The sequence below is a fragment of the Diadema antillarum genome, unplaced genomic scaffold (genome assembly GCF_040938485.1).
Source record: "Diadema antillarum isolate AM-2024a unplaced genomic scaffold, OU_Dant_1.0 scf00000108, whole genome shotgun sequence".
Classification (NCBI taxonomy): Eukaryota; Metazoa; Echinodermata; class Echinoidea; order Diadematoida; family Diadematidae; genus Diadema; species Diadema antillarum.
The window spans coordinates 618296-644464 of NW_027270997.1; the positions used below are offsets into that span (position 1 = coordinate 618296).

Genomic DNA, 26169 nt, shown 5'->3' on the forward strand with positions numbered 1-26169 from the left:
TTGAAATTCAGTAGCCTAACTAGTAACAAATCTGACTTGTTTAAGTAACAAGCTAAATATCAATGAAAGCTTTAAGCTCTACGTAAATGCCATGACTTGACATAAGAACTCAATTGTTTTAAAAAATCAATTTATCAAAGGCTGACCTTGCAAACCAGGCTACGAGGAGGATGGGGTATGGTAATTGCTCACGTGGAGACTGTTCATTTTTAATTCATAGATGCAAAACCTCTTTGTAAGGTTTTATTCAGAATCTCAAACTATGAACAATGCTTGCTAACGCTATTCACTGGCTTCTTTTGCTACCAAAAAAGTTCTTTGAAATTCACAAAGTATTCTGTTTGCTTGGATTTTGTAGAATCAATGAATAATACAATCTTCCTTCCAATACCATTTCCTTGAAGTGACATTCAAGTGTTCATACCCAGATGCCGCTATGAAATAACCTATTCTACTGCTTCGTTCACTTGTCTAGATATTGTGCTTGAAATCTGATCTCATTAAAAAAAAAATGCTGAAAATGGACCAGCTATTGCAAACAGCACTGTTCTGTGGAATGAAATTCAGATAGTTAGGATGCAAACACTTTATGACAATAAAACATTTTTAAAAGTCTCACCTAAATGAAAATTTCCTACTCTCACAATACATATATCAATCAGGATTATCAAAGCAGTCTGGAAAGAAGGCTAATTCAAACACAATCATAACTTTCTTTGCAAGATATGATTCAGATGTTGGCACAAAATGTGTAATTTGATATGGATTAGCATGGTTTTCTTTACTTCAGAAACACCTCGATCATAATATTTATTCCCTGCAATATGAGAATATCTTGTTTATCCAGGCACAAAATTTGGCCATATGTCATTTCATAAGTGGCTGAGGAAGAACTTCCATATCAAATTTTATGGAATGTACAACGTGACTGCATCCACCTTGCACGCTTTTGTGGTCCTTATTGATCAGGTGCAGGGAAGTCAGATAGCTTCTTCTGGTTTTTCTGCTGGTCTACCTAAAAATCACAAGATTTTTGTCTGAGAAACCTGAGCTGATATGTGCTCGATTTAGATTATGTAAAAAGAACAATGTACTATAAAGCCAAAGAAGAAATAAGAAAAGAATCAGCACACTAATTTCATATTGGGTAGGCATTTGGGGAAAATTCGATGATAAAATAGTGCAACATCTACACAGAAGATGATTGATGTGCTTGCTTGAGTGTTTTTTTTTTTCTTTACGTTCACTTGACCTTATTCACTGATCAGGAAAAAAAAATGGTCACAAAAGAAGATTTTTTCCTACATCATGCTGGAAAAAAAAAGAACCACCTACTTCATGACAAGTCATTTGATTTCATTTTTTTAAATTTCCTTCTGTATTTTGAAACAACATGCAAAAAAAATACTAATTCTTACGAGTGACAACTAGCTTAACTCAAAAAGGGAATTGTTAGCTGAAAACAGGGACTAACACTCTTTAAAAAAAGTAAAAGAAAAGACAACATGCTAAGTACATATCCATTTCATTAGATTATCTCTAATTTAAGAAACTGCAGGAAATATTGAAGAGACAGACATTTCATGGCTGACTCAAACTGACAACTTGTCAAGCAAATATATCACATTACACTCAGGGAAGAGCTTCCCTTTCATGACTGATGTGATATGACGAATCTGAAAGACAAGACAGGACAATTGTCAAGTGTAAAAAAAAAGAAGAAATATATACATATTTCATTTTGACAAAACAATGACAAAACCAAGGGGTGCAATGCTGTGTCTGTTTGAATTAAATCAGGCCAGTAACTGGGAATTTTATAGGGGGGGGGGGGGTGGGTCAGAATTAGAAAAAGTGTACCTTTTTAATTCAAGTTTGTGTTCATTTGTTATTCTACACATACTGAGCAATACTAAGGAGCAAACGGGGGTTCTGCAGAACCCCCGGAACCCTTCCTAGTTACGGGCCTGTAACAGCTCTTATCAGTAAAATTATTATTTCAGATAACATCGACAACAACAAAAAATGGCTGGCAATCAGAATTGTTTAATACCACAGAGATATTACAAGCTCCTAATCTGGCAGGTACAAATTAATGTTCATTGACAAGTAATATCAGTTGAGTGGGCAGGCGAGTACATTTTGTTTGAAAATTGACATGAGTAAAGATGGATGATGAATGAAATCTAAATATACAAACTCAGATCGACCACAAAAACAGTCTCTGACTTGATAACATGAACTGGTTTTCCATGGATATTACAGACTTTTTTCCTCTGGGGTCTATATGCATGTCTTCCTGAATAAGAGATGATACATCATCTTTTAAATCAAGAGGAATTGTTTTTGTTTGTTTTGTTTTTTATCATGTCACACAGTTACTGAGAAATCTTCATAAGCTTATTCTCCACGGAGAGCCTGTATATAACTCATTTTACCTCTAATAGAACATGCTGCGTTGAATAGGAAATGTAAATCTTAATAAAAGATGAAGGGTTTCTTGGAATCAAAATTTGTGGTGAACGAAAGTCTCTGAAGTTGCCTGATAATGTAAAAGCATAATATCCTGTTAACTTTTTCTGTGGGGAAGGGGGGGGGGGGGGAGGGGATGGGGGATTGACAGTGCTTGAAAGATATTCCCCCTGTTTTTGTGGATAAAGTTGTCAAAAGGTAAAATATGATTAATAAAGACCTATGCCTCTTGACATCATGATTCATGTTTAAGTTTCATAACAAGTGAAGCTGTACTCCTTTAACTTTAATGCATGTACATTCACTACAAAGTTTTCAGAAATGGAAAACTTTGAAGGAAGTTTCATGCAGAAACATGGCCAATTCTACATCACAGATGGGCAAACACAATACCTGTATTCAATTTCTCTTAAAAATCATATGGTATATTGAAAACAAGTCCATATAACTTATTGCTTTGTTTTATAACCCTGCAGACTCTATGCCATATATAGAGTTCAATGGGCTCCACAAGCATCTACACTTCATGTATAATGTACCTTGCAATATAACCCGAACAGTCAGAGCGGGCACAGGTGAGGGAGGGTTGATTGGCGAAAATATGTGGATATCTGTTGGATCTCCCTGAGGGCAATTTTAGACCTATGTGTGTGTATGTTTAATTTTTTTTCTTCTAATATTTCATTTCTGTATCCATGTCTACACATTGTATCTGCATGTTTTTAGGAATATTTTACTGTATATATATGTGCTTTGTAAGAAGCGAATAAAGAATATAATAAAAAATAAAAAAATAAAGATGAGCAGGTAGGAAAGCATATCAATTCCTAGCACAAGGTGGAATCTAAACATATCAAATTCAAACATACCAACAAGTGTTTTATCCTTCTTGCTCTAGATAGAGTAAAACTCTACAACGGAACCTCAGTTAGTATTCCAGAACCATTTCTCTCAAGGCAGCAACTGCTTTCTTTCACAATGTTTCATCTCAGATAGAGCTAAGTTTCCTGAATATCTTGTAAAGCAAGAAACATTCACAGCATAAAAACTTTTGTGGATTTGGAGCCAACAGCCTTGCTTTGTAGAATAAGCATTTTTTGAGTGCAGTTTACTTTCGCAAATCTTGGCTCCTCATGAAAGTTTCATGTAGGCGAAAGTTTCATGTAGGAGAAAATTTCTGATTTTACACTCGTTATCAATATGTCACTCTGACAATCTGGCATGTGTTCTCTTTCTCTCTCTTATTCAAATATCTCTCTTCCCATTCCCACAAAGTTCATTGCACAATTGCAGTTTTACCTCTTGGAGGCACATAATGGGAGCTTATTGAACAAAAAAAGGTTAAACAGGTATTGGTTCTTGTGCCTCTGTATATAATCCTTGTGTTAATATTAGCAAGAGTGCTAAACGGAAGTTATATGGGCACTCCCACTATACTCAGATGTCTTGAATTAAGAGCGACTTTTACAAACACAAATATAACCAGAAGGATGACATCTTAGAGGGTTCTTTTTTTTAATTGGTTTGTTTCATATTCCTATGTGTCATCCATAGTCCATTTTCATCTTTTTCCCTTTTCTTTCTTTTTTTTTCTTTTGGGCTGGGATGCAAATTGCAAGAGCATAAATGACCCAAACAGCATACATGATTGACACTTAAATGCACACATTCACACATACACACACACACAACAAACATACACACGAGCATACACATATTTAATTTCTCTTTTCTTCTCTCTCTCTCTCCATAACTAGCCTCTGCATTCAAGACCGATTTTTAAAGATTCCTCTCTTGTGGATGCATTCTTTCTTAAATATGATTCAATAAACCAAATGACAATGGCAGACTATACATTGGGAAAAAATACTTTGATTTCAGCCTTTGGGATGAAGTAGATGAATTAAGCTAAAATGAAAAGGCGAAAAAGTAGAATCGACATTTTGAAAAACTTTCCTTTCATCATCTCGTGATTTTGACATTTCAGTCTGAAAGTAGAGTCATTTAAAAGTTCAACTCACTTGTGTTGAAAGGTTGCGAGGCCACAAGAAAACTTGTGTGCATAAGCAGCTCCTAGAGGGCTTTAAGTGGATCTAATCCATAAATACACAACTTACATGTACTCTTACCCAGCTGACGTAGCTCAAATTGGCTTTCGGCTGGCCCGCCGAGCTCAATATGGCATTAGCAAATTGGAAGAGGTTAAATGATATGTAGCTTTCCTCACTCGTGTCCTCTAATTGCAATTTGCAAGATGCCAAAATTTTCAGGATAGACATGAATGATTATTGGATACATGGAAGCTTTGCTTCTGAGTTTTTCTTGCCACAAGGTTGGGGTGGGGGGGGGGGGTGGGACTGCTGCACCAGTTCTCACTTACAGCAGTCAGTACAACTACAATGAAATAAAAAAAGAGAAACTGTAGAATTTGACCTGACCCTATGGACCATGAATTCATTATACCTTGCTTAATTTCAAATCAGGCATTAGTCCTGCTTAAGTGCAGAGATGCATCAGTAGAATCATCATTCAAATGATGCACCCTTACGTATGTGTGAAATGGTCTTTGAGATGTACAAATCATAAAGTTTCCAACAAGTTTACTTTGATAGTCATTTACACATCCATGCGTGGAAGGAAGGCACCACATTAGTTAAAGGAAACGTAAACCCAAAGAGCAATGTGGATTGAGTGAAAGCAGTAATATTAGTAGAACACATCAGTGAAAGTTTGAGGAAAATTAGGGAATCGATGCAAAATTTATGAATTTTTAAAGTTTTGGTGTTGGAACCGCTGGGTAAGGAGACTACTAGAGGTTATGACGTATGAGTGGACTACAATATAAAGAAAATATAAAGGGAATTCAATGAAAATTCATTTTTCATGAAAATTACATACTCCATCAACTTGATACTAACATATGTTAGGGGTAGCACTTATTCCTCCTGCTTTCTAAGAGCGGCAAGTCAAGTACTCTTTCATTTTGCTAGAAAAGTGAATTTTTGTGGAATTCCATTTCTATTTTCTTATATCATTCTCCACTAATACGTCATAACCTCTAGTAGTCTCCTCATCCAGCGGTTCCAACATCAAAACTTTAAAAATTCATAACTTTTGCATCGATTATCCGATTTTCCTCAAACTTTCACTGATGTGTTCTACTAATGTTAACTGCTTTTACTCGATCCACATTGCTCTTTGGGTTTGTGTTCCCTTTAACACCTGTGGACCAGACAAAGTCCTGCCCTCTCACCCTTTATACAAAGTTAGTCCTATAACAATCAAGAAAATAATCGGAGGCTCAAGAAAGTGAGTCACAGTCTAGGCCGCTAGTTTGGTAAAGTCCCTCAGGGGCTCTTGATTGTTTCCTATTCCACCTGCTTGCCCCCCTTTTTGAAACAGTTTCCCTTCCACCTGCTACCCTTTCAACCTGTCCCTATACCTACTATACACCAATGAGGGATTTCACACTTGCCAAAAAGAACTTGTTTGTAATCGCACTTACAGAAATGCATTTCCAAACACATTCAGAGTTGGTTGCAGAGTACGTGTTCAGATACTGAGTATGCATCTCGTTCATGGAAGCTATGTGAAAATCGCATTCCGTGAAACAGCTCAGTCAGCCACAAATTCAACGACCCTTCCGCTAAACATGCAACTTATCAACACACTGATGAACAAGAGTGTGCAATTACATGCAGAAATCTCAGCAGAAGTAAAAAAACCCCAAACAAACAAACAAACAGTCAAATGAAGCTTCATCTCCTCTTTTAAAAATGTGCATGGCCAATGCAGGGTGGTCCACGAGGGGTTTCAGCATGTCGCTGCAGCATGCTCAAATTCTTGTGCAACATCCCATTGTTATAGCCAGCAACATGCTATGCAACATCCTCAAGAATTTGTGACAAGCTCAAAATAAAATGTATTCAAACATGTGAAAACATGTGCAAAACATAAGAAACATCGAACTACCTGGTACTTAAGATATTTGTGTGCAAAACATGAGAGAGAACATTGAATGTAAGCAGCACAAAGAGAGAAAAACTGCTAAATATTGCAAACTACGTGCTCGTGATGTGTGCTCTGAGCACATACAATTTCTACAATATTCTCGGATTCTGAGCTTGCAACATGCTCAAATTTCAAGTTGTGGACCACCCTACAATGTGCTCCAGAATCATGCAAAATCCAATGGAAAAAACCTCGAAACCACAATGTCGTTTGGCAAATGAGATTTGGGGGAATGTGATATGAAGAAATGTGATTTAAGTTGGCCCTCAAAATAACCTGATTTGCAGAAAACACGTTGACAAACGAGTTCTTCATAAAAGTGTGAAAGCCCTGTAAACCATGCCTTCCACGATTAATCGCGCCTCTGATATTACTCAGAGAAACCATGAAATTAAAGTATTCAGTATTCTAACGTTTCTTGACGCGTATCACATGGTATCCATCCTGACCCAAGACACACTGGCAGTGCCTGGCTATGCAAATACATGTCTTCTGTCAAGAACTGGACCTCAGGCAAACTATTAAAATCAAAGTAGGTATTCTACTATTTCATGATAAGTATCACATGCTATCCATCCAGAGCCGGGGCACACTGGCATAAGGAAGTAAGTCTATCCCTTCCGATAAAACGTGATAGCTTGCTAACTTGATAGCTCGCTAACTTGATAGCTCGCTAGCTTGCTAGCTAGCTAGCTATCAAGGTTTATCGGAATAAATAGACTTAGCTTCCTGTCAATGTAAGACGAACATCAATTTTATGGTGGTATTGCTCCCAAGTGCCCCTCAGTTGTGCAAGAATGATTACGACAATGGGGCATGGGACATAAATGCGTTTAGGAAAAATGCAAATGTTAAAAAAAGCGCTGTCAGCAAACATCAATCAGTCTCGATCACGGATCCACAGAAAGCAAAGAGTAAACCTTACAAGTATACATAGAAATATTCATAGAGAAAAACTATATTTGAACATATCTTTCATGAAATATGAATGAAGATATATACTAAGCCTCCATTATACACAGAAAAAGAAATCTAACTGAAAGTAGGTATTCTATTTCATTTGATGCATAGACTCTCGTTGGCAAGACACCCTACTCAGTCAATAATCTACCTCTTTGGGTCATATTTTGCAATTCTAACAAAATCTGGGTATTCTTTGAGAATATTTCCAACGTTGACCAATCAAAGTGGATCATTGCTGCTACGCAGAGTACACTGAAAATGATTGACTTGTGAGGGAAAAATCACGAAAAATTTTTACATTCAGAAGGCAGAACACAGCAATAACAACAACAACAAAAATAATACTCTTTTTCTTCATTGGACAGAAAGGGAATAAAAAACACGCTACAGAATTGAAGGATTAATACTTGGTTGAGAGCCATCAAGTTCAATGGGAAAAAAAGAACTGACAACTTGATACTCATATGCAATAATATGTCAATTTTGGACCAAAACTACACTGGTGGTAAGTTCCCAAGATTCCTAGAATTCTTTTCTAGTCTAAAAATGGCAACTATCAACAGACATGAAGGGATATGACTTATTGAATCAAAGTAGCTGCATGACCATAAATCCTATGTCTGAAAGTAAAATTAAAAATTATTTTTTTCCGTTTGTGTTCTTTTGAGATATTTGCAATCAAAGCTGAACAGAAAATACTAAGAAAATATGGGACATTTTACATGATTTCAAGAATATTCCTTGTCATGTAACAACTGAGGTATCAATTGAAAGGTTTTATTTTGCTCCATCTGATGATGGACTTATTTGAAAATGTTTAAAGATGGCACCTAACCATTTTTTTTTTTCATCAAACTCTTCATTTGTAGAGAAGGGTATATTTATCTTTGGCTCTCAAGGCAGTTTCAAGAATAATCTATTAAAATGGAAATTGCACATATACTCGATGCAATTCTTTCTCTTTCTTGGAGCCACATTTCCTACCAGTGCTTGTTGTCACATACAATGTTTGGCCTTCATCCAGAAAGGTTTAATTGTATCAAGCCTGCACACATTATGGCTTTTGCAGGGTTAGAGAGCTGGCGCTAAAATTGGGGGGTGATGATCCGATCACATTGGGGGCGGAAGGTACGTGCAAGAAAAGAATCAAAGGGGAAACTTCCTCACAAGAGTGGTAAAATCTCTTCTAACAATGGCAATCATAACACCTCTAGGTTAGTGACCCTGATATAGATGAACGAGAAAGAGAGAAGAGGAAAAAGTGACGGAGCTAGACAGAGGAGATGCAGAAAAAAAAAAGGAGACTGTGTGTGTGCACCTGCATGTGGACAGCTAAGCCTGCCCGAGTCTGTACAAACATTTGCAAAGGAATATAACAGATGAGTTTTTTTCCCCCTCTCGCTCTCTCCTTCATATCACATTCACTTTCACTGAACCTAGATTTGAACCGGCACGCTTTCTCTCTCTCTCAGTGCCACTGAGCACACATTTCTGCGGTTAAATGTGACAATTTACAAAACTACGCTCCCCCACCCCTCTCATATGATTGCAGCTGACAAAGCTAGCAGTGTTACAAGCTAAAGGCATCACACTTTGATGGTGAAATTTGTAGACAATTTAATAATAGTGCCTTTCTGGATTTGTTTTGCTTTGTATTCTTATTCTTCTGCGGCTGTCATTGAATCAGTAGACAAAACCTTGTTTAATGGAGAACTTTAATGGAGAGCCTGAATATTTGAATAAAGACAGGTACAAGCATTAAACTAAAATGTAATTTATGAAACTTTGGGAAACATCAGAAAAAAAAAAATCGTTAAAATCTATTACTGCACTAGTTAAACATCATCTACCGTGATACTTCTTAGACACCAGAATATACCTATGTCTGAGGGTTGGTGTTTTTTTTTTCTTTCAAACTAAGGCCTTCCACAATCCTTGTTCGTCTTTTTTTCTTAAGATATACATATATCCTCATTATACATCTGTTTATTAATTCCATACTGAATGTCTGGTCACCAAACGTACATTCTTCTTGCTTTGTTTTGTTCCTATGCAGAAGGATAAATACATCAAACACATAAAATGAGAAGAAAAAAAAAAGGAGAAAAAAGTTAACCAGATACAGGTACTAATGCACCAGCACGAACTGTGTAAGATGATATATTTCCATACACTTGTGAGGGTATGTAAGGGCTAATAATGTAATGTGAAGGTCAACTTGGAAGGGGGGGGAGGGGGGGGGGGGTGGTCAAGCAACTGTCATACCAGATGGCTGAAAGCTTAAAACTCTACGACACCAAACTACAGGTATGGATTGTTGTGAGCCAAGCAAATCTTTTTATACAGTCATGTGCCAAAACTAAGGGTCTCGTGTGATGCCAACACTGTGGATTAATAATACCCTTTTCCTTGGCACAGGATAAGGCATATTTTGTTCCCTTTTTTTTCATCATTTGTGAAGATAAAGGAGAGATGTATGTAAGGAGAGTCAACTGACAAGATTCCATAAAATGTTATGTGTATGTGCCCATTAAATACAGTATGTCACATACACGTGAGCTTTTCTTCTTTTCTTCTTCTTTCCAATTATTACTCTTTAACCTTTTCACTTTTGTCTGTTTTTTTCCTAATTCTGTGGATTTTTCCTCCTTTAACATTATCTATTCTTTTTCTTTCTCTTCCCTTTTCCTATTCTTTTTCTTCTTGAATTTTTATTTGCCCGTATTGTTGTTCTTTTTGGTGTTTTCCTGTGGCCTGCCATTCCACAGTATCTCAGTGAGTTATTTCATGGATTTTGTGTTTCTTGCACCAAAGAGATTTTGGGGGAATTTTTCTGAATGTAATTGGTTGAGTATGGAACACCACAGATTTTTGGGATAAGCAGTTGCTTCATGGAAACATTATATTCAGGTTTGTGGACTTTCTCATTGGATGACATATCATTAAATAAAAGCTAATCATGCTTGATATTACAAAAAAAAAATGTAATGTACACTTCTCTCCTCTAAAGCGCACAGACATTGATTAACACTACAACAGAAAACAGCCACTCTGCATTTGAAACAATTTCCTGTAAAGATAGTCTACAAGATCCAAATTCCAAGCTGATGTAATCTTGCTCCTCTTTTATTTTTGGTGCACTCAGAGGCTAGTTTCTGTATGATGAAATTTGCAGCCTGCAAGGTATTTTCATTTTAACAGGTATGTAAGTGGGTACCCTAATCAAATAACAGAGAAGGAATGTCACTGATTGGTTGTCATGGAGACTTAGTTCCTTGTTGTAGTCTGCTTCAACACACCCTACACTTTATGCCCAGGCTAGACCTCAAATTGCATGCAGTGATACGAAGCAATCTTTATTAGGGTGAAAAGGGGAGCAGGTCTATCTCACAATAATTTCTAACATGTGTACAAGATATTACTATGAATTATATGATGCTTAGAAAAGAGATGAGAACAGAACCCCATTACATACAATTTCAGGAAATTTCTTTACATTCACACATTGTTTCCATATGAACACATCTATGACCACTGTACAGAGAGATTCTTCTTTAACCCATTGAGGACGGACTGATTTTGCTACAACATGCATTTCCCATAGACACCTGCCCGAGTGTACTCGGGACTCGTCCTCAACGGATTAATTACTTGATTTCTGAATATTCATTGATTTGCAAACATCCTTGAATCATTAAGAATATGTCAACAATCATTACCCCAGGCTCAAAAAGAACCTACTTTGTGAAAAGCTCCAATTTCATGCTAATAAGAGACACATGTCCAGTTCTTTCACTGGTCCTATATTATGGTGTCAGCAAGTTCTAGAGGAAAGACGAAAAAAAAAAACCTGCTGACTCCTTGGTCTTGCTGCTAATCAAAATGGCCCACCTATGCTGTGTCGCAAGTGCCATTCACACTAACACTGAAAAAAAAAATGATTTTAGAAAACTTACAACTTTACGATAAAAATTGTTCAGCTCGTGCATTGAAAACCATCAAAACCACTGCCAAATTTTTCTGACTGTGCGTGAATAATTTTGCTCTTGTGATTTGCAGTGAGAACCACTCAAGGCAAAAACCATATAATTCCTTCAATTTGAGTTCCACGTCTCTTGTCAGATTACTATAAGATGGTAATTATAATTCTAGTAATTACATCATTATGACAGCAACTACACTCAAAATACAAAATTGGAGCTACCCAATTAGATGGCCAAGGTATAGTGAAGTTCACTGCCAAGGTAAATTATGGCCTATTACTGTGTACGCCATATATTTAGCGAGTCTAAATTTTTGCGAATCGGGACTTCCCAACGATTTCGCGAGTGGTTAAATTCGCTATCGTGGAGTACTGTACTGAGCGAGAGAAATGTGTATGTGTGTGTCACATTCATATCAGGATCAGTCATAATTTTCATGTGTCTTTAATTTCACGAATAGCACCTGACTCGTGAAATTCACGAAAATAAAAACCTCATAAAATATTTGGCGTATACAGTAGTTCAGAAGATTCCTTGAGTGCAGTATCATCACAATTTTTCATGGCAGCAAAAACACACACCAAGAATTTAGGTCCTTTTTTCATACGGCATGATTTTCTACCAGTGAGACTGGGATGAGCGGCTGCCTGCCACATTTTAACCCCACACCTTGCAGTCACAGTGAGTCAGATTGAAGCGTAAGAATATCTATCATGTCATGTTCCATTAGGCAGCCCACCACTGGGTCGACCTGCTGCCAGCCACATGATCGATGTAACGGGCACGTGGAGGAAACCCCGTAGAAAGGCACCTTGACTACTTGACTGCCTACGACATGCTCGCAACATGGGTTGACGATTATGCCGGATTTCCTTCCGCCAATCGAACAAAAAGTTGCTATGTTCATGTCCTGAAGCAAGGGTAATGATCCTTTTGAAAAGTCATAAGTTTGCTGTGAGATTGCATAAATATGTTCTTATCAAATACCGGTAACTGTTTCACTGTAAACTATAAACAATCAATATTGCAATCTCATCATCATATGTAAACAATGTCTGTTTTATAGTGCTCTCTTTCTAACCAATGTGGCAATAACAGGGTTAAGAAACCCTTTGAAAATAAATGGCCTCCAAAAATGAAAAACTTGTGAGAAAAAAACAAAACAAAACCTAAACACTATCCCTACCCAAACTACAATTTTGTTCCTGAACCATGCCCATGTTGAACAGGAGACTTTAGAGACTGAAGAAAGCCAGCAAGCTCATTTAGGTCTGAAAGGGGACAAGCTCATTTGGATCCATTGACTTAAGATTGCTCAATCTGAAAGGAGACAGGATCACTCTGGTCTAATGACTGAAGATTGCTCAGTCTGAAAGGGGACAAGCTCACTAGGGTCCAATGGCAAAAGATTGCTCAGTCTGAAAGGTGACAGGGTCACTCTGGTCTAATGACTGAAGATTGCTCAATCTGAAAGGGGGCAGGCTCACTCGGGTCTAATGACTGAAGTTTGCTCAGTCTGAAAGGGGACAAGCTCACTCTGGTCTAATGACTGAAGATTGCTCAATCTGAAAGGGGGCAGGCTCACTCGGGTCCAATAACTGAAAATTGCTCAGTCTAAAAGGGTATCAGCTCACTCGGGTCTAATGACTGAAGACTGCTCAGTCTGAAAGGGGACACACTTACTCACGTCTAATGACTGAGAATTGCTCAGTGTGAAAGGGGTGATAATCTCACATGGGAGGAGAAAACCGGTTTCCTCTGTGGGCCTTCCTTCTGAAAGCCACCCCTGGCGGCGTTTCTCGTACCCTTTCCAAACCTTCCTGGCATGATGTTTTGGGTCTGAATGTATCTCAAATTAAATCCCTAACCTGCAGCTGAATGTTCTCTTATCACATCAGCCAAAATTGTGTCTGAACCTTGTAAACAAGGGTGTGTGGTCACATTCTACCATGGCCCAATTTTCCATACAATGTATAACAAACAACACAACCAATGGTATGATTAATTGTCTTTTTAACACACACACACACACACACACACACACACATACACACACACAAAGAACTGAAAACACTGCAGTGGACAGAATACTTCTGTAGGCCTATACACATAACCAAGTTATTTTTCAATAATCTTTTTTCTTTTTTTTTGTGAGTTGAAAACATAATATTCACATATGAGAAAAAATCCTAACATTTTTTGTTATTCAAGCAACACTAGATTTTTGCTGTACCTTTTCACATATCACACTGGAGATACTGAGTATATTCAATTTGTAACAAAACAGTTGCAAAAGTGCAAAAAATTTCTGTTTTAATGATGAGCTGGGTTTTGTTTCCCGAAATCATTATATTTGGGTGTCAGTCTTCCTGCCATAGGCAGAATAATCCAGATCAAAATACTTCTGCAACATATCCTGTGAACAAGTTTTTATGCACAATGTTAATCATCATGAGATACACACTGCACTACGACATTTCTGTGAAAGCTAATTGATATCATGCTAGAAGAATTTGGGCTGAATAATTCTGCTAGAATCTGTATGCTAAGCACTCTTTTTCTTTTTCCAAGATACATTTATAGGTTGTTTGTGTCGCATATTAAATCCTATAATGATATTCTTTCACTTTCCATGCTTCCATTCTCTTTGTGATCAATTAAAGAGTTTAATTGCAAAAGGAGTTAACTCCATTCCTGTAAATTTGAGATATTTGGGATTAACGCTTTCAAAAAAAAAAAAACCCACAGAAACTGATAAGAAAATGTGAAATAGTTTTGATAATAACTTCAAGAATATTCCTCGTATGGAACAAGTGAGGAAATCATTGGACAGATTCTTTTTTTGTTCCATCTGTTGATGAGCTTACTTTAAAATATATAAAACTGGTGATTATAAAAATCTTCAATGCTAGGCCACTGACTATAGGCCCCTACTATTTGCAGATGAAACAAAAACCCAGCTTTAGTGCTTCAAAACAGTTGTAAAATGTGAGTTAGGGATAGATACAACCAATGTAAGAATGTTAATCAATATAACCAGTGTGAAGTACTGTTAAATATACAAAATGTGAACAATAGTTATAATAAGAATGTTTCTAGATTAAACAATCTACAGTTATGGTTTAATGAGAAAAATAGTGATATCTCCTTATATTTTAGGTTTTATTGCAAAAAATTTATATGGTAGGATGTTTTGTGATACAACTGACCTACACATACGCATCAAGTGATATCCTGAACATTTTTTAAATCACTGCTCCCAAAGGTAAACAGGACCTTCAAAATAGATAAAACTGGTCTAGGTTTTGCTATCAAATCTTCAATTGTAGACCCTACAATCCATTCACATATGTAGCAAGTACAACAGTTCAAAATAATCACGATTGAGAAGCTCACCTTGTCTATTCTTCCTCTTCACCTCCCTGATCGCAGATCGAACCTTCCTCCGGTCGTTGAAGTCTCTGGTCTCCGAGAGCTGCCAACGAATCAAGAGAGATTGGAAGTTGAGTGGCTGCTCTTCTCCCATGATAACCATGGTGGTTTAAAAAGTAGGGGAAAAGAAACACAGGCAGGTGGAAGAGATCTTCTATGATTCCATCCACCACACTAGAAACCAAACTGACAGAGAGAGCTGGAGTTCTTTCTAGTATAGGGCCTATCCTCAGCAGTATGAAGAAATTGACAGGTGCATTCTATATGACGGACTGGATTGTTAGATTGTCAGTGGAGTGACACGCCATCAAGTGCCGGGGGTCCAAGATACGATGAATGGAATTGATGAATCAATCATTGCTGATCACTTATAACAGAATTGCCTCGACCGACCGGATCTGCCCCAGCTTGGTGAATGTTTCAGGCAGCGAAGACCCTTCAAAAATTCACAGGCTATTCAGTATAATGGCAAGACTTCTTGTCAAAACGATCCCGAGCACCAGCCTGGTTGATTCCTCCACTCTGACGGATACCAGCACTTTTCTGCTTCAATAAACATCCGAAGTACCACACATGGGCAGAAAATGATCTCCTTAAAAGTCAGCAGAGCATTTTAAAGAGATACGTGAGGTAATATATATGTTTGTCGATGGCAAAGTGCAACATAGTTTATTGCCAAAACAAACTTAGACTCTACAAGTTTGTGCTCCGGCATTAGACGTATCTGTGGAACAGTGCTATAAGTCCAGACAGTTTCACCAAGTGCTTGTTTATGTCGCGTTGTTGTTCTGCCCATCGGACAAAGAGAAACAAATTGATCCGAACTTGCTGGTGGGGGGTGGGGAAGAAACACCTGTGAGTAATCCGTTCTCATCAAAGTCTCACTGACGTAACAGCAAACAACAGCAAAGTGATGGATAGCACTAATTACCCAGGAAATACACTACAGGGGAAGACCTCCGTTAGACAGAACACAATCGCTAATAGATGTAACGGCCCGTTTGACTCAATCGCTTGCTAGAAATGCGGTCACAGAACCAGTCGCATTCCAGGTGTTATGAAGACATGTTGTTTGTCCATAAATCGAACCACTGCAGCATCCTGCGCGGGGTCATCAGTTGTTCTCCAAGACTGGTGGTCAAAAGTCAGAAACCACATTCAAACCGACTTTTACGATTTGGCACAGATGTCATCAGTCACTGAAATTCTCCAAACACAGATGCAAACAAAAAAACAAGATGGAGAGTTTAGTATACTTGCAAGGATTTTCAGGACAAACAGGGGCAATTAGTTATGATAAGGATTGTTCAAAGTGATGAAAGTGCCTGCACAAGCCAGGTCACCTATAGCAGAACTGATGAGGAACTTATCGATCAAATTCCTCGTGAGACACGAACCTCCCGATGATTCGACAGGGAACGAGAGTTCTGACACATATTCGGACTTAAGTCATCTTAGGGAGTGCAAGGTTTCCTGTTCCTTTCATGAATATTACACCTAAGTCTGTTTGGCATGGTCAAACCCTGAAAATAGTTCTGTCCAAAGCTGCGAAAAATCCTCGCTTTACGATGGCATAACAGGGTAAGGCAGGCTCAGCCGTTAGGCCCCCTATCCCCACGCAGGCTTTTGGAAAGTTTTGCAAAGTGAGGAAATCAAACCTGTGATGTTCTTGGAGGTGCCTTATCTGCCTAAAGATATGAGTGGGCCACAGCTGTGAGGTAGATCCAAGTTTGAACTCTTGATGAAGAAATTTCACGTCACAAGTTTAATGAGGGGAAATGCCAAGGTCATTTTTCCATTTCAGAAAAAAAAAAGAAAAATGAAAAAGAAATACATTGAAGGCATGCAAGTCTGACAGGAAATGGCAAGGGCTGGCATTCACATGTCTCAATACCAACTAATCATATTTCAAGAATTTTTGATATCTTGCACGAGATTTCTGCAGTGGTCACGTTGGCTATATCAGCTTCAAAGACTGGATCGTAATCAGTTATGTGAGTCACAAATACTCAACACTCGATATCCGTGGGCCGCAAAGTCGTCATTTCATGCAGAGAGAGAGAGAAAAGAAAAATCATAGGATCTGTCCATGGATTAGTCTGCTCTGAAGTGAAATTCTAATTAAAGAGTATCAACTAGACACTAGTGCACTTCCTTTCAAATCGACAAAATAAAACGAAAATGATATTTGGCGCTGATTCCACCTTCTTCACACGCATCTTGGCAGTCAAGGATATCACAAGATAAGAAAAGGATTAGGTGTTTCCTGTGGCACACAAGCGATGACAAACCCCAATGAGGGTATTCGCTAGACCTTTAACGTCACTCTAGATCTTGGTATTGTGATGGAAAGCTGTCGTTGATGAAAGATAGCGAACCGTTCATCCCGTACACCTGTAATCTCGAAGGAATGTGAACGACGCGATTCCTGAGATATTGGAGTTTAACCCGTTGGAGACGAGTCCCCAGTATACTCAGGCAGGTGTCTATGGGAAATGTGTGTTGTAGCAAAATCAGTCCATCCTCAACGGCTTGAAGTTTTGCAGGTGGTCACGACATGATCAAACTCCAGTGATCCTAGTTTCTCCCTCACTACATTTACGCCTTTTCTGCTGAAACTCTATGTAACCAAAGACTCCATTACAGGCTAGAGGTGGAGTATTTTAGCATTCCATCACCTAAAGCATAAATGCAGTCCCTCCCTCTCTCTTTCTTTCTTTCTCTTTCATGTGCTTATCAGTCCTCCATACCTGATCTGAAGAATTTTATGGGATGTTGGGCGCGAACGAAGGTTTGAGCGGTATTTCCTCCCAGGCACCCGTTTAGAGTGTTTTCACACCTAATCTCTAAAACATGACGGGGGAGGAAACGTTTCATAAGGGTGGGCTAGGTACTATCAGATGACAGATGTATTTATTGCATAGGGTTGAATACAGTCTTGATGTAATAGACCCCTTAAAAATATCTCACTAAAAAAAAAAAGAGAAAGAGGAAAAAAAATTGAGTCTCATAAGTACACAAGTGTACATTGCAAGAGTTAAAAGAAAAGTGTTTTTTTTTTTTCAGTCAATACTACTGTCAGAGAAAATTAAGCAACAAACTGTACTTCACAGTGGGCAATTACTCTGCTAAAAAGCTTTAAAAAGCTGGTGTACATCCATACCATGCTGGATGACAGTCTGTATTATGAATTTTGCACTTTTGTTGCATTATATGAATATTTACTAACACACAGAAAAACACCGTTTGGAAATAAACAAGTTGCTGAAAGCTAAACAAATTTATTTTGATTCTGGAAATTGAAGGTCTTCTCCACCCCCCCCCCCCCAAAAAAAAAGAAAAAAAGAAAAAAAATGAAGTACAAACATGCACTTACATAATAATTGTACTATAGTAGGTAACAGCACAGACAAAATGACAGTGATCATTTTAAGCAAATAGCATTACATGAATGTATCTTGGCTTCACATATATTAAACCTACGAATAAGCATGATATGTAAAATAAGTGAGCAAAATATTTACCACTCTTTCAACTATGACATCATAACAACTTTCTAAATCTTACATTGGCTGTGAATCTTAATCACTCTGGTTTCATATGCAACCATTTTTTTATTTTGTATGTATACATATGCTTGTCTTTATCTTGAATTGTTAGACATGTCATGGTCAATAGGGACTATGTGTTGTTGAAATGTACAGAGTACTGCATAATGAAAACTATAAAACAAGAAATTTTTGGCTCCCAAATTTCAGGTACCACAGCATCCATTCTGAATACTGTTACATCAATATCTTCCTCAAATAGTCCTGTGCTTTTACTGATAGGTCTGAGATAAAATGTGTTTTAATGGGACATGGAAGACTTTCAGCTCATGAAAGATGTATCATTTAAGATTCTTTAAAGTCACTACATTCATACTACTATAAATGTTGGTTTTTAAAGGGTGCATATACTCTTTCAACATATACACTCTGAATAGGTTTTTAATACAAGTACATAGCTGCACTAATATCAAAATAAAACCAAAGGTGCAATCATGTTAAAATGGTAAACTCTTCATTCATTGTAAGGCTAGACTTTGCTTTTTTTCTTTTCATTTGAATATATTTGTTTGGAGTTTGCAGATATTCCGAAGGTTACACTAAATTTAGAAATAAAAATGAAAAACACACTTTTTTGGTATTAATGCTCATTCATTAAATTAACAAGACACCAAATTCTTGTGTCACTTTTATTGGATCCATCCAATGGTGACCTCTCAGAGCGAGACAGTAATAGAACAAGACACAGACAATCAATTACTGTGTCAATTTGCACCCAGACACTCTTTACGTCTCTACGCTAAAGTTGCGATTGCATGCGCACTGGCCTTGCCTCTTTAACCTGCCCTACTCAATTACACTAGTCCCATTCCCCTCCCCCCCCCCCCCACCCACCCGTCATAAACAAGATTCATTCCGACAATCAATTAGGAGTGATTTCCTAGTCTGGATTGGATGCGGGTAAGGCAGTGTGACAGAACTATGAACGGAGACAAATAAAGGCCGCAAATAGCTTCCCCCCATTCACAAAACTCTCTTGTTTTTCCCTTGATGAAATATTTGACCCGCTTTTTTATATCCCTACAGAATATTCGTCTTGTACATCCACATCATAATTTGGAAACAGAAGTAAATATCAAATCCATAATTACCTTATAAAAAGACTTGCTACCAATGGGAAGTACTAATAAATGATACCCTCATATCAGACGCCACGACAGATTTGCTGAAATGGGAAACACTTTGCTTTTCCATCAAGCTCCCCCTTTCATACGGGCCGCCCACTGTCAGTGGAATAGTTTATCCCCATCTACAACAGAACAAACTAACTTCAAAAAAAGAAGAAGAGGAAAAGAAGCTTGTCTTGCTTATAGTTTTATCAATTCAGAAGCAGAAACTTGCAGGGTTGCATGTCTCAGAAGTTTTGATCCAACGTCTCAACACTTCTTCATTTATTACTGGAATTTTATCCTCAGCATGAACAGAGAATAAGAGACGGAGAAAGAACGTCTCGATCGAATACCAGCGGAATACACTTTCACTATCCCTATACTATGACATCTACATCTAGCGCACTTTGTCATTTTCCCAAAACTGTGTTTCTTAACATCCACATCCCTGCCCCCACTACACAGAGGCTAAAAGTCATCAGAAATGCATTAATGCTTACAGTAAAACTAAAATTTCTTAGCATTCTTCACAAAACTGTATGTCCCTCCAACAAATAAAATCAGCGGGATACATATGGCTGGATTCTCTCTAATTTGAATAAACTTTATCCAAAAAAAAAGAAAAAAGTCAAAATCATGGCCTTATCCATGGGCTGTTTAATCACATACATGCAAGTCATATCATTTACAACATTGTGAATCATGTGAAGCACTCACAAATTAGTAGACCTTGAAAATAACCGTCAATACTCAATAGATATTTGCTTTACTTTTCCAACTCATAAAAAGCATTTTCATTCTAAAACATCTAAGAAATTGAACAAGGAGGTAAGGTTTACATTCTGTCTCCAGTCCAGTCAACTGCATGGGGAGGATTTCTCCACAAATCAATACAAAACTGTCGCCTAACAAGTTGTGACAGTGGACCAAATATATCGTTCTATATATCAACAACTTAATCCCTTGAGATGAAGATCGAGAGATTCACTTCAAGGGGCATTCACCTTACTGGGAGCATTGTGATGTTTCTTGGAAGATGGAAGTCAAGCTCTCTTATGTCAATGATCTTTTCATGTGTAGACAGCATTAACGTGGCACTCTGGGAGTTTGCCTGTCACACTACTTAACAGCTAGACAGGGTGAAAACGACAGCATTTCCTAGGGACTCTCTCTCCCGTCTTCCCGCATAGTTAGTTCTCAGAGATATCTCCCCAACGATGCTTTGTCAGAAAACATATATACACCCACAGAGTGGCAATTATCAGAAATGTCATGTTGCTGCAGCACGTACATAAACTGTCGTGAAATGTTAACTTGATTAGCCGGGGTGCTGAACCCGGAAGTCAGAGACTCCTCAGAGGGTTTCGTCTCTACCGGTGTCCTGCAAACGGAGCCGAGAGCATTTCCCAACATTAATGATTTCACTCGAGATCATATAATCACATGATGATGACGATGATGCCAGACGACCTCCCCCCAAATAAATGGAGAACAGACTTAGGAACCTCTGGGATAAAAAAAAGTTGTCAAGGTCTTCTTTGTTTTCATGCAAAAAGCAATAGATGATTTAATACTGATAATCCATCCCCTGAAAATGATTCTTTTTTTCCCCAAAAAATATAAACTAAAATATCATAGTCCCACACACCAATCCACATTAGTGCATCTCAGAAAAGAGAGTACTGGTTCCTTGTTTTGCTCATTTTCACACTTCCAGTCCGTGCCATTAAAGACAAAATTAAACCTAATGCTATATTAAACCATTCTCAATCACATGACATCATTTTCTCTCTAAATTAGAAATCATTGCAAATGGTTATACTGCAAGTTTTAAAGTCCTGTCTCTCATCTAGTATATCATACGTGAAAAATAACTCAAATTTCCTAATTGATTGAAAGCAGTAGACCTTAGTTATTTCGAATATGAAAACTTGTCAGGAGGGCTGCACAGCAAGTGCAGTGTCATTTCTATGAAGTTATGTAAAATTAAAAAGGATTAAAGAGTAAGATTTAATATCAGGAATTTGTATTTTTCAAACTTTTGTCATTCACACAAGAATCTTATTCCATGCAATCACAATAACTTATATTTTGACGCTTGTATAATGATGACACACAAGCCAATCAATGAAATCTAATCAACCCAAATCACTTCAAATCAAAGTCTGGGATTGTAGGATACTGACCAGTTTGGTGAGTTTCTGTTCATCGCTGCCTGCCTCGCTGATTTTAGCATCAATATCTATCTTGTCCTCGTTTTCATTATCCTCTCCTCCTCCTCCTCCCCCTCCATCCGTCTCCCGTTTCCTGCGAGACCGGTAGAGGATATCATCATCCTGACTCTGCTTCTTCGTCTGCTCGTCGTTCTCTGGCCGTCGGCGGCGCTCGTAGCGGAACGACTGGTGGTGGGAGACTTTACTCCCCGGCGAGACCGGGTTGTGGTAGTGGGGGTGCGCCACATTGTTGTTGTTGTTGGCCCTAAGCTCGCGGAGAGCCGCTCGGATCTTTCGTCTCTCGGTGATGTCGGAGCTGGTATCGAGCTGGAAGCCAAGCAAAGGTGAGATGGATGAATTATTGTAGCAAATGAGAATGTCTCAAAACAAAATGCCTGATGATTTATATCAGTCTATATCAATTGGTCTATAAAATAAAATCAACTGTATTCTATTTCTTGTCAATGACTGCCCATACTACATGTAAGATGTAAATTTATGTTCTGGTCTTGCAGGGTTGTTTTTTTACATTATTTTTGTGCCTCACATCCTTCTGCAATAAATGAATATGAACCTATCATGAGTCCCCCTCCCTATCCTCATGACACAATGAACAGTGTAAAATGGCAAGTGTATCTCCTTGATATACAGCTATTTAGCTCTGAAGAGCATATGCAACCAACTTGTTGTCAGGATATCACAGTCAAACATATTTTGATGAATAAAAGATTGACATAATCATCTCAGGCCCAATCTTTTTAAGTGTGTATGATTGAGAACAAAATCAAACAAAATGGTGAAAACTTTCACCAAATTTGTATCGCATCCGAAGCCATATATTCATATATCTTCCCCAACTCTGAGAGCAGCGCAAAACACTTTTCCATGTAATGCTGCATAATTTTAACTCTCTTGATCCCATGGGCAAAATGTTACTATATAATTTCAGCATGATTTTTAGCCTGTAGTCTTGGGAGGGTTAAACCTGCCAATAGTACATTGAACCTCCAGGGGATCATGATACCCCAGGATGCACACTGCCAAGCAAGCAACCAATTAAAGATACTAGTATTGTTTCCCTGCAGGATGTGCACAGGTATTTTGCATTTCAACCCTGCAGGTGTCTTCCCTTTGTAGGCTTTCTTCAAGACTGCTCTGCATTCCTGTGATGAGCACATCAGTCTTGAAGAAAGACTATCCCATATGGGTATTCCATGCAGCCAACAAAAAAGGTCTTCTCTCCCAAGAGCTGTTGTACTAGGAAGGTTGATTGCTAACCCTTTCTGTGCCAGGGACTCTGGACAGTGTGTACAATTGAAGGGGTCGGTGCAATATAGTGGTAACCCACACTTTTGTCAAAATTGAGATACATGCATTTTCACAATCCTTATCCTTCACTCTAACCTCTGTAAAAATATCATATTTGAATTCAACCAATAAGATGGTAAAAAAATGCATGCATTCATGTTTTATTAATGTACAATGTATGGACTTTCCAAACATTCAACAGCGATTATCTCAAAATGACTATTGTGTGGATTAGCACTATATTGCACCGACCCCTTCAATTTTTTATGGGGTTTTATGAACCAGTCAGCACTCAAAGCAGGTAAACGGTCAAGACAATGATATTTTTCTATAGATTGAAGCACATGTTGGACAACAATGAAAGTGAGAGATAAAAATACCTATCCTAATGAATGGAAACAGTCAGTATTTGCAATACTTTCCTTTGATTTAGAATTGGATCTTTAGATATGAGAGAAGAGAAAGATGAATATTAATTGGTCAATTATGTAAGAGCAAAGCTTTAGACGAACAACATTTTGAATATCAAATAACCAATTTGTTTTTGATTTGGCAAATATAGAAGTGTCATTAATTGTATAGCTCAATATAAGTAGACTAGTGAATCACCAGATACGCAAGAAGAGATACAAGATCCTCCATATTTTTCTTAATTCCATATAGCATGCATATGTGACCCGCTACAACAAAAGGATCCGAAAGTCGGGGAGGACTATTTTCTGAAAATGGCATGACATTATTCCCTTACTCTTCTACTTTAATTTCATATTTAACACAACTCATAAAAGTACTCAGTTGCGGAGATATCGATGATTTTATTAACACATGTCAAGTGGTTGAGGAAATCAGAGTTTCGAGAAAAACGCCTTGAAAGTTTTCCTTCCCAAGCTATCATGATCAAGGGGAACAATGACAGTTTCCACCACTTGACAATAGAAGGTATGCTCCTAGCGACCTCCGCGATGTTCATTCAAGCTTAGTGCCAGCGGTCTACGCACGACCAATCAGTAACCAGGATGCCACGCACTGACCAATAAGATCACTTCCTCGTTACTAGGGGCGGAGTCTAGTCACGGCGCTAAATCCAATTCTTCGGACACGTTTCTGTTACGTTGAATGTCGGAACATCATGGCCCAGGAAAATGCTGATTTCTTGCCTTTCCTTTGATCATTTAGCTTCAAAATTTCGGCAGATGATAGAAAAACATTACACTACAAAATTATGCCAAAAATAGAAATCCGATTGTATTGACCAATTTTGACAATGGGACTTCAAACTTGATTTTCTCGGCTCAGCCGTCAGCGACTTTAGGATCCTTTTGTTGTAGCGGGTCACATATAGTCTTATATCAGTAATGGATGGTTGATCATATGATTATATGAAGATTTTTTTCTTTTTCTGCAGCATATTCAATGCTTTAGAAGAATTATTTGTTTTATTTTACAAAGAAAGGCTGGGAAAAAAACATACTTATTGAGTGGTAATGTATATAACTAGGGCATTTAGCCTGACAGCCAGGTCGAAAACAAAGCAGCAGAGGATTTACCCTACTTGCAGAAAATACTGCAGGCTCTGTTTGAGCTGTAGCTGAGAGCACGAGCTGGATACAAGCGAAAGCGCGAACACCACTGTCAGAGAATATTCCATAGGAACAGCTGGTGGGAAAAATGCATTAAACGCTGGCTACAAACTAGGTGGGTCTTTTCCCTTCATTCCATTGCACAGTAGACTGCATGACTTTAGAGAGAAAATATATGGTAGCCCCATCAGAAAAGATTAATGTCCTATACATCCTGCTAGCTTGCCTGTCAATATTAGCACTGGGAAACTATGGTGCATTGACTTAAGCTGGGTAACCATGGCAACATTGAGCTAGTCAAAAGATCAAACATTTATGGTTGTATAAACTCAATTTGCCCCGAAACCAGATGCCCATCATTCACGTCCAGTGTCAGGCAGAAGGGGGAAAACTGGAGATGGGATGGTTGTCATGGCAACTGGGTCAACATTTGATTTACATGTTGTCCATAAATGTCTGCTACTGGCACAGAAACTGCGTACCCAAATACCTCTACGTAACTCTCATCAGCTATCGCTATAGTGTAAATGCTGCACAATGCACTTTGCAGCAGGCTTTATCGACTCCTGTCTTCTTTCATCGTGTACTTCTTTTTTTTAACTTGTTCTCTTTTCATCTCTGTCTCTCTCTCCCTCTTTCTATCTGTCTATCTATCTATCTATCCATCTATCTATCCATCTATCTATCTATCTATCTATCTCTCTATCTATTTCTCTATCTATCTATCCATCTATCTATTTATCTATATATCTATCTATCTATTTGTCTATCTATCTATCTATCTGTCTGTCTGTCTATCTATCTATCTATCCATCTATCTATCTATCTATCATCTATCTATCTATCTATCTATCAATTTATCTCTCTCTCTGTATGTATAAAATTGTCTATGTATGCATCTATTCACCTGTCTGTATTTATCTACCTTTATTTGACTATCCCTATTATATCTATTCGTCTGTATTTTTATTGGTAGCTGTGTATCCATTTCTAATTCACCTTTTAAATCCATTTGTCTCTCTCCAAAATGTGTATATCACAGTTTGAATGGATATAAATATGTACAGACTTTCTTTTTCTACCCAACCTTGGTTGCAAAGCTTGTGGAAGACAAAGGTCAAATACACATATATCAATGTCATCATTAACCTGTGCATGATCTGTTCCAGCCCTGGATAGGTCAAGGGTCACTTTGCAAAAGTTAGCTTCACTGGGTTTTTGTCATTATTGTTGTTATTTTCATTTTTGAAGATTGCAGAGGGCAGAGCTTAAATATCGCTTTTTTTTTTTATTCATTCATTTTATTTATTCACAGTACTAACATCAGCCAGGGCTGTTCTTCAGCTAGTTCTTCATTTAGTCCAGGTGCCTCAGTTAATTTAGTGCTGAAGGGGTAACATTTAAAATGCAGTAATTGATGATAATCATTAGACACTTTAAATCTTCAGATGTAGGAAATTGTAAGAAAATAATAAAGAACCTAATCCTAA

At 37.8% G+C, this 26169-nt stretch overlaps 1 pseudogene; it reads right to left on the reverse strand.

The window, feature by feature from the left end:
- The window catches only part of LOC139719294 (uncharacterized), a 178603-nt pseudogene that overhangs the window by 105714 nt on the left and 46720 nt on the right, over positions 1 to 26169 (reverse strand).